The sequence below is a fragment of the Prorops nasuta genome, unplaced genomic scaffold (genome assembly GCF_024137725.1).
Source record: "Prorops nasuta isolate Cenicafe-Biocafe unplaced genomic scaffold, Cenicafe_Pnas_1.2 PNAS00006, whole genome shotgun sequence".
NCBI classification, from domain to species: Eukaryota; Metazoa; Arthropoda; class Insecta; order Hymenoptera; family Bethylidae; genus Prorops; species Prorops nasuta.
Window position 1 is genome coordinate 3394029 of NW_027116803.1, and position 10673 is coordinate 3404701.

The window sequence follows — 10673 nt, forward strand, 5'->3', positions numbered from 1 at the left end:
AGTTATTAGAAGGAGAACTACGACTGGTACTGAGGTGGATGGAGGATGAAGTAAAGCAACCGGTGCGAATCGCAGCCCATGCTAGCCTAGCTATGCCACATCATTCGATCCTATTTCTAATTGCTTTGCCAAGCATCTCATCTTCAAAGTCCTTTTCCTCCGACAACCGCATCCTTTGCTACTTTATGAAATTATTCAACAATTCCCCTCCGTCTTACGATGAAAATTCAACGAAACTTATCGATACTATTTTCAAACTGACGCTCCCATCACTCGAGATCCTTGTTACGAATAACAAGAGCTGCGAACGAGAAGAGAACGAGAAAAACGACGATGATTTGCTGGTTAATACAATTAGCAGCTTTGATGTTTATTGCATTGTAATCTTGCTATCCAATTATACCTTCAATTATATCAATTTAACGTTTCGCTTTGCCCAGAGTATATAACGCGTGCAAAACATTGAGATACATAATTTGCGCTTGTGACTGTGCGTTTGATATTATGCCACTTGTTCAACCGTGAAAATCGCACAATTATTTTCACTTGGAGCAATGTATCCGATGATTAATATCGAATCACGGTGGTAAAAGTGTCGAGGAAAGTACAAATGAGACTATCGAGATTGGATGGAAAGCTCTCTGCGCGCGTGTAATGTCGTATTCGAGGTAAATATGAATGGGGTAATTCTGCTTGTAAATTAATGTTATAAAGTTGAGAAAAGTTAGTAGAAAATAGGAAATGTAGCGATTACGATCGAATCAAGATACAGACACGTCAGGCTGAAAACGCGTCGCGATCGAACGCGCGTTGAAGAAAGGGTGAAGGGCTGGATGGCTCGAGACTGAAAGGGACGATGGAGCTAATGATCAAAGGCCAGACAGGCGGGGGTAGCTTTCGTTAGAAAAGGGCTAGAAATACCGAACGAGCAGCAAACAATATTTGCCCTCCGCTCCTTTCTGCTCCAATGAAATTATATCTTAGCAGCACTCTGCAAAATAATAATGGATGCTATGAAATCTCGTAATTTAATAATTTTATTTAGAAATTCGGCAGAGGGATAGAGTTTAAGGAAAAGTTAAATAATCGAGAGAGAAATATATTCAAAAGTATAGACTGGTGTGTCCTCTCATCATTACTCGTTAGCTTTCGAGGAGATAATTAAGCTTTTGAGTGAAAGTCAACTGCGCAAAGTTAAAGTCGACTGCGGGCCCGCAGATTGAGTCGATACAGCATCAATATCTGACTTGAAAGGACATACCAGGGGTAGTATGGTGGCTTGTTGGTGTGGGGGGATGAGTGATAGGGTGAACGTGGTGGGGAAACGAAGTGGGTGGAGGCGGATGGGGAGAAGGAGTAGGGATCAAAGGCCGGAAGATGAGAGGAGGAGATTGCGAATGACTGCAAGTGACTGCGAACGAACCATACCCATCGCTCAACGGGACACCTGTATCTTGCGCAACTTCGCTTTGAGATTCAAATTAAACTTCTTTGCGTCACTTTGCTAGCCCTGGCCCCCCTTCCCCTTCTCAAGACGAAAATCAAACATCGCAAGCCTAAGGAACATTCAGCAAGAATTTCCGGCTGGCAAATTAAATAGCGAGGAGAGAGAGAGAGAGAGAGAGAGGAGCGAAACAGACGGAACAGAGGACTGTGGCTGTATACTGCGAATGAGTAATTTATGCGACACTGAGATACTTGACGTACGCGACCCAGCCCGAAAAGTGTGGCTCGAATAAAAGGCTACCTTCATTTCCTATATTAAAGTACCGAGACGTGCTGGGAATCTCTTTCTCCCTCGCAGCCACTGCTAATAATTCTGCCAGTGAAAATATTATCCGTACAAAAGTTTTACTCTCGTTGCGTTTTCCGTACGGGCTTTTCTCAACGTTTCACTGCAATCTTCCGGCTGTCGCTCGTCTCTCGTTTTCTTTCGCTCAGAATTTTTCATCCCCATTACAATTGATATAAAATTCTAATTTTATTTAGCGTCGAAATTAACGAGAGACGAAGGAAGACGATCGTCTCCTTCTTTCCTCATATCCCTTTTTCCCCAAACTATTTGCACACGTGTAACTTTGCTCGTTCTCCTCTGCTTTTTCTCACTTTTCCGCCATTTTATAGCTTTCGTCTTACTCCCGTGTAATACGAAAGCTATAAATTTCAACACTTTGAGCACGTCGATCAAAGAAAAGCCAGTATCCCTTTTATTTTGAATGTAGCTCTACTAGATTTTAGTTTAGCTTCGATAATGAAATAAGCTCCCGTGGAAACTGAAATCCAGTAAATCTTTTCGAAGGTGAGCGTACGTACGAAATATAATTTTGTAGCCAGAGAATTCAATCATCACCTTTCTTTAGCATCCCGTTTTAATTAATCGGATTACGAGACGCGTCAGCAAAATTGATTTTTGCCAAAGGAAGCGAAAAGCGTTTGCCTCCATAGCCGAGCGCGAGTACCATTGACGATTCTCATATCTGCCTTTCCCCAGGCTAGCTCAAAGGCTAAAAGTGCGTTCGTATATTTTTTTCATATTATTATTATGTGCGTTATCCCATGAAAATGAGGGAAACGAAGGGAAATGCAACACTTTTCCCTACTATATATATATATATATATATATATATATATATATCCCAATCGTAAAGAGGTTTAACGAATTTAATTTTCGCAGCAATTCGCGAGCTTTGCACGACAAATACTGCAGATTTATGATTAATTAAATTTAAAGCCAGTTCGTCTTCTCTCGCGCTGCACGGTACAGAGCGTATTATCACGTGTCTCCGCGGATAAAGCCACGATATAATCTATTGCCATTCATTACCGATGAACAATTGATTTAATTGCGCGTCTTTGTTAAGGAACTATTCGATGCATTTTCTAATTAGGAAAAAATTGTGAGCATTTCTCTTGCATCAAACGCGGAGGAGCATTCTGCGCTCTTCCCTCATTCATTTGTCTTTGCTCGAAGCTTAGGTTAGGCTGGCTCTGTGCCGAGCTTTTATATCCTGTTCGATCCCCTGTATCGTTCGGTTTTCCTCGCAATTTCAATGTTGCATTCAATTCTTGATAAGTTACGCTTTTCAGGCAGGGTACGCGAGTGATCAAAGCAACGTATTTGAAAAAACAACGCTGAGAAAGGAACTGCGCGGTAGCTCGAGCGATGATAAAAGGGTAGCATTAAACAGGGTAGAAAAATAAATACGCAGACGGGGGTGAAAAGTTTATGCAACCTCGAGACACGTTTACGATCATCGTTATAAAAGGGAAGGCTGATCGTAAATAACACCGCCGACCACCACCTTACTCTCGGAGTGGAGAAACGCGTGACTCAAAAAAGAATATCATTGGACTACGTGGTGTCAAAAATAAATCGAACCAACGCTCCAACCTCTGACTCTTGATAGATCAGAGCTTTCAACGAGCTTTAGACTCGTCTTCTTTTAAACTTACCTCTGAGGAGAGTAGTCGGCTCTATGTGTGTGTGTTCGTGAAAATCGTTTGTGGACGGCTGCCGTACCTATACCTACCGCGGCGGAGCATTAAAAAGACAGAGGGTAAGCTTCTCTGAAAATCACGAAGAAATAGTCCATGCGAAATGGAAGAACGGAAGGCACAAAAGAACGAGGAGGACTGCGGTCTTTCTTCATAAGTCATGAATTGTAAAGTAATGTTGTTTATATTCAGAAATTCGGGCCACAATGTCCGCGGACTTTCCGCATTGGTCTTGGAAAGAAAAAAAGAGGATCGGGCGTGTGAGAGAGACTTGACAAAAGAGGAAAACACGGTGGGAAATGGAGCTTTGAGAATAATACTAGTTGTGCGTGAATGAGAAGGTATACAACTCCGTATATCGCAACAAATAAAGGTTTGTAACGTTCTTAATCTATTTATATGGTTTACCAATTTCGAATGGGAAAAAAGTACTCTCGCGGTATATACAAGAATTAGCATAAAAGATAAATGTTATTCCTTTTACCTGACAGGATTCTGCCTTAAATAAAAGTTTTACGGTAAGCGTGCTTATTGCTGTATAACGAGTGCTCATTTATTTATTTACAGATAAGCTTCTTGTTGATCGTAAATTCTTAAAGTACAAGAGAATGTTCTTCTAGTTTTTCCGATAATATTTTAATTTTATTTTTTGCCCTCTAGCCCGCTGCTCGACGTGCAATAAAAAGGAAATAATATAAGGATGTATTCGCGTGTTTCTCCAGCAATTGCATTACGGCCGCTGAAACATTATTTTCCACTCGGCTTTGTTTAAATTGAAATCGAAATGAGAAAGAATAACACATTGGCGTGGATTCCGGGTTATAATGGCAAATAATCTTGCCGCGCGTATAATTCCGTTATTAATACGGACCGGATTGCTGGTGGTCAAGGGAATTTTGCAACGAATTACCCCAAGCGAATATATGTATATATATATATATATATATATATATATTTACCGGTTAGCGCTGCGCTTGAAATCTCCAAAGCGGATGGCTGCACAAGTTTAAGATTTATAATCCTTCGCGTAACGCTTTTGGCCTGCTGCCCGTTATTGTTCACAATTAGGAAAGCGCAACGAGCAATTAGGAATATCGCATAAATCGAGTGAAACACGAGGGCGCGCGTTGTATCTCTCCCTCCCACTCACCCCCCCCCCCTCCTTCCCTCTCGCAGTAGCACAGCAGCCTTTTCCCTCATACACACACGCGCGAGCATATCGACTCTGGTTGGTCCCACTCGCTCCTCACCGGCTCACCATAAGTTCGGTCAGGTTAAACTTAAATTAGTTTTGCGAGCTACGGTGTGCTTTAGCTCCGTGGAGACTCGGTCGACCATTTCCCCTCGCACCCCTGCCAACTCTCTCTCTCCCCCTCTCCCTCTACACGGGAGCACAAATAAAGAAAAAATACGTCGACTCTCCGAACCCCCGCCGACTCGACTCGATTCCCCTGCTAGCTCGATTAAAATCCTCCAGCAGCTTTTATTCGGCCTCTGTTGTAGCCATTATTGGCGAATCAGCCGAAATGGAGCTCTCGTGTACTCCTGCACTGACTGACAGTATTTCAATTACTCGCTACGCCTGTAACTACCGATCGATTACACGACCGCCTCAGCCACCGCTCTTCTTCCAATAATACTGGTCCTATCACGTGGAGCTTTCAAAACACTCCATTATTTTTCTAGCGTCGTATATAATTCGATATTGAAGAGCGGGCCATGCCATTCCGTCACCACCTGCTGCTGCCACCTCCACCACCACCACCACTGGTGCTGCTGCTGCTGCTGGTCTGATGCTCCTACGCTGCTCGGCTATTCCGTTCGCGTAAACTCCGACGAAAAGACCAGGTCGTTTTTCTCCTTTTGGCCAAAACCGAAAAACTGCTAGTGAAAAATATCGCTATGTGTGATCCACGCTGCGACATCGATATATAGTATCGAAAATGCATTAATGCATCGATGCAAAAAACTTGGATCCTATATAATACTCAGGCTCGTCGTGCTCGTGTTCAACTCGACGCTATCCCCGCGTGATCCTTCCTATCAAATTATCTTTTATATTCCTTGTTCGTTTTAATTTACCAATATCCCCCCCCCCCCCCTCCTCCTAACCCACCGATATCCTCAAGTCATACGCTTGAATATTCATGACTCGTTTCGCTGCTGCTCCTCCGACCCCTCAGTCTTTTGCACTTTTCATGCTAATCCCAAATCAGAAATGGTAATTTTTACCGCTACGACGCCAAACGACGTTTATCTTTCGCCAAAGTATCACCGAGTATTTTATATTATTCATTTCCCAACTGTGGCTTTTTCTATTTGCCAAAGTATTCGTGGTGTTGCTGCAGCAAAGTTTGGATTTGCCAGAATATGGCACATCTGTTTCGCTAGGATCAGAAGCAGCCGCTGCCTGTTAAGGCTGTAATTGGCTTTGATATTGCAACTCTCGTAATCTTTTGTAATAAGTGTAATATATAAATGCAGTATATATAGAGATATATTGTCAGAGATTCGCGCAGAGTCTTCGACCAAATCGATAAGCATGACGTGGGCGTTTTTATTATTTATATTATATATCTTTTCACACGATTTACCATTTTCACTATAAACTATATAAGCCTTAAGTGGATTGGTCAGTTTAATATGAGAAACGGGCAGGAGGTCTTAGGAGGTATTTCGAGCTAAGCAAGAGGTTATGTTTGAAGGCCCGAGGGAATCCGGTAAGCCTCGAGGAAATGCCACACAATAGCTGGCGTTGAAGCATTGGAGATCAACCGATTGTACAGCCGAGAGCTCAATAAGCCATATTCCTTTTAGTTTAAGCGCGTGGAAGGAGAATAACGGCCTTTCGGTTTATTTTATTTCAAGTATATATACTATATATAGTATATACATGGAAGTACGCGGGTGAGTCCCATCATTGTACATCCAACTGTATATCAAAGGACGATGAAATCTTGCAGCATCGGAGTTACGGGAGAGAAGCCCAAAGTTTTATCTACGATATACTTCAATGCGATTATACGATCGCATGTTTTGCCTTAGTTCTCGGAGACCGATTGGCGGCGAGAGTGCATTGTAGGTTCAGCGATAAATAATTGCATTGATTGCGGGAAAAAAGTGGATGGGTCGGGGGGCGATCGAATAGCGCGGATATAATGAAAAGGAGAATTCGATATATGCGCGAATTCGCCGGTGGATTCAGGTGTACGAAATAATTCGGCGCGGTAGAATTCTCCAACGAAATTTCCTGCAGGATTAATGGGGGATACCGGCGGGTTGCGATGCCGTCGCCGGCGTCGGTCGGCTGCAAAATCGGTCCAGCAGGAAATTCTGCAGTGCTCCAGATTTTCTGCGAACGTCGCAGAAATTTGTTATACCCGGCTGGAGAGTGGAAAATGGAAGAAAACTGATATCAATATCATGGAGATGAGCCAGGCTAGATAATAAGTAAACGAAGGGACACGCTTTTAAAGAGCCCTCTTTCACCTGCCCGGAGGTTCGCGTCACGTCAAATCTCGCGCGTTATCGCGCGAGGGTCGTTGAAAAAATAAGGTCGCTGGAGGAGATGGAGAAAAAGAGGAGGAAAAAGCGAGAGGGCTAAAAATGCACGATTCTCGCCTGAAACGGGATGAAACGTGCCGGGCCCTGTTATTGCTTCCGTATTACATTTTGGATTAATGCCCGCGTAAGCCGAAGACCCGTAAAAATTGCGTCCCGCAGTTTTAGCCGCTTGTTTTTGCATGTAGTGTAATTCCTCGGATGCGGGAGGAAGGATTTTGCATAGTCAACCGAGAAAATTGAAATACGAAATAACTGTTAACGAAGAATATACGCGCGTATTATTTCCATGTGTAAACGAAACCTTAATCCCTGTCCCTTATACGGATTATGCGAGATGGGTGCATGAAGGAGATGCGCTGGTCTGTGACGTAGGAGGTGCGGTTGTGAAGGGTGGATGGATGGGGTGGGGGTGCGCTGGCGCGAATCGGAGAATCAAATTAACGGAAACGGAAAGCAGTGATGGCAGGTAGCGGAGGACGGGAGGGGGGGGGGGGTGGTGGTGAATTGTGGACGCACACACGGTTCGGGGACCTTCGATTTCCTTTGTCCTTCGAATCTTGCGTATTGAACTTCCACGGGTGGTAGCCCAGGGCAAATGAAACTTTTCAAAGTTTCAACGCGCCGTGTGTTTTCTTCGCGAGTCACTTTGCGGCAGTGTTGCATAGCTAGACAAAAAATTGCGTTGCCTCGAGCCGCTCTTTGTAATTTTGAAAGCACAATAAGTTGCGCGGATAACGGGACCGTTCGCGAGCGCCTAAAAGTAAGCCAACATTCATGGTTTTTTTTTTCATGGCTCTACTGCATATCTGCCAGCTTATTTATACCGCTCGACGATACGTGCACTGTCCAAATTGCTTTTGTACGTTTTGAATTACAATGCACTGTTGCATTTAATGTCGAAATGACAGAACTCTATTTTTTTTCTTACCCACAATTTTTATAAGCACACAGCTATTTGTTTGTCGCTGCAATGCGAATAAATAAAGGGAGAGAGAGAGAGAGAGAGAAAGAGAGAGAGAGAGACCTTGCAAAATTTTTACAATTCCTCTTAAAGTTAAATCGTCATAGTTTTTCTTTTGCCGTAAGCTTACATAGCTCGCTTTTATGATAGCAATCCCGACGAGAATTTTATTTAACACTTTCCAGACAGAATTATTAAACTGAGAATCTACAAGATTCATACGCGTTGAATTGCAGGCTCAACGTTTTTTTCCTTCAATTTTATAAGCGCGAAGCTCTGTGTTCACTGAATCTCTCTCTCTCTCTCTCTCTCTCTTTCTCTTTTCTCGTTCTCCAATTGAAAGACTTTAGAAAAAGCCAAGCTCCTATTATATTTTAAAAACAATCCTGTTAATTGGCGAGAGAATCCTCTTTTTTTTCTCATTTCTCGAACTTCTTAAGTAATCTTTGTCATTACTTCGCATTGCAGAGGTAATTAAATGTTTTTATTACTCTCTTCGAGTGTAAAACAAATCGAGTGGTAATTCCAAATAAGGATTCGGTTGAACTTGACGGACCCTACTCTTGAAAATCTTCATCATTCCGAGTGAATTATCTACCCGAACGCGTTAAATGGAACTGGACTGTTTGCTAAAAGCAAGCTGAAAAAAACTGCAGTCTTGACGTTAAAGATTTACTCGTGAAAATCGAAGAGCCAGAAGAAATTTATGACGAACTGACACGGAAACAAAGCTGACCAAGCTTGAAAAATTCGTTTAACGGGGGTGGCGCGTGAGTGATTTTTCTTTTGTTTTTTCTTGTATTTTTGTTACTGAAAATTCAGCATGAAAATGTATATTCGCAGCTGGCGAGTGTTTTAATAGCGAAATAGCCGTGGAAAAATATCGCGACAGCGGCGCTTGGCGTAAATTTTATAATCCTTCGGTAGAATTTTGAATGGCTCTTGAAAAGCTGTACGGCCACATTGCGCATATTTCTCAAATAAAAGGCGCCAATGATGGAAACTCTATGAAAATGGGATTCGTCGCTGCCGCGTAGCTCGAAAGCTAATTGATTGTAAACTTTATGGTCCAATGATGGATTTTACTGCACGTTATTTATACTTCGATAAGCGTAGATTTCTGCTTCCCCATAGCCGATTGACGCGAAACGCTGAAAAATATATTAAAGCGAGAATCGCTCGAATACATATATATATATATATATATATAGAGTTCAATAGCTTTTGCGAAATCTATTTAACGGTACTTCCGGCGTAAAATTCGTGAAACGAAAGCAACTGCCTTCCCCTGGCATCGCCAACTTTAGAGAAGTATAACTTTGATCAATCAAGCGCGTATAACAGCTGCTAAGCTAGCCGCCAATATAGGCTACCTACTGTATCCTTGAACAATTTACCAAGCAGCTTGCTACACGCTGAAAATCTAATCATTCATAGAAACCTTCGCTTGGAGTAATAATCAAACCGCCCACGCATTTCTATTCACCAACGGAACAATAATATTACGATACAATAACGTGTACCTCTTTGTTGCGTTTACATAATAATCAGCATTCCAAATAAAAAAAGAAACCGGGTGGAAAAAGAGGAAAACAAGTGAATACAGGTAAATAAAAAAACAAAGCAGAGAAAAAAGAATTTTATAATCGGTTATATTTGCTTCTTTGCTCATACACGATACAAATTTAAATGATATAAATAATTAAGTTGAAGTATACCTGGAGTTAAATTGCCCCTTGTCTTCCCAGGAAGAATGCGGACCACTTAGTAGGAATATCCCTTGGACCGACTGGCTTTCCGGTTAATGCCGAGGAGAGCAACGCGTGCTCTTCCAAAGGTTACTGCGGAAATTTCGAGTTTTCGAGCGGCTAAGTGTGAGTGAAATATGTGTTTGGGTTTGCTGCGCGCACAGAACGACGTGAAATTGTTGATTTGGGGTGTTACGAGTGGAGGCGAGGGAAGAGCAACTGAGCGGGTGGAGAGAGGGCGGGAGAGGAGGGGGGAGGGGGATAAGAAAGAAGGAGCAAGGGCTGGAGAGACGTGAGTCCGCTTCGGCTCGGCTCGGCTCCTGTTGTGGTTTGCCCCTTGCTGTTCTTCTCCTTTCTATGTCACGCGGCTGCGCCAGGAATTTTATCAGGAGCTTGCTCCTTCCCGAAGCTGGCCGACCGAGCCAACGAATTCGACTGACTGCCGACTTGCCGAGAGTACCGAGTGCCAGCGGTGCCAGCCACCAGCCACGGTCGACGCCCGTGCTCGTCGCATAGCCTGCACAGACACCCACACGCAGGTCCGTACTCATCTCTAGCCCCTTCCTTTCCCCCTCCTACCATTCCTATTTTTACTCCCCTTCTCCTTTTCTCTTCCCCCCCCCTCCCCCACCCCCCGCTTCCTCTTTTACTCTTCATTCTACTCTCTTCTCCACTTTCCTCCTCCCTTTCTTCGCTCATTCATTCCTTCCTTCCTTCCTTCCTTCTTACCATCCATCCACACATATGCTTGATTAAATTTTTCTCCTCTCCTACCACGATCCACCCTTCTAATTTGGAAGATACTGGAAAGAAAGAGATGCAGCCAGATGTAGCACGCTCATCAGAGCAAACGAGTAACCTATTTATGCGAAACCAAAATAAATACAAAGTGTCATTTTATCTTC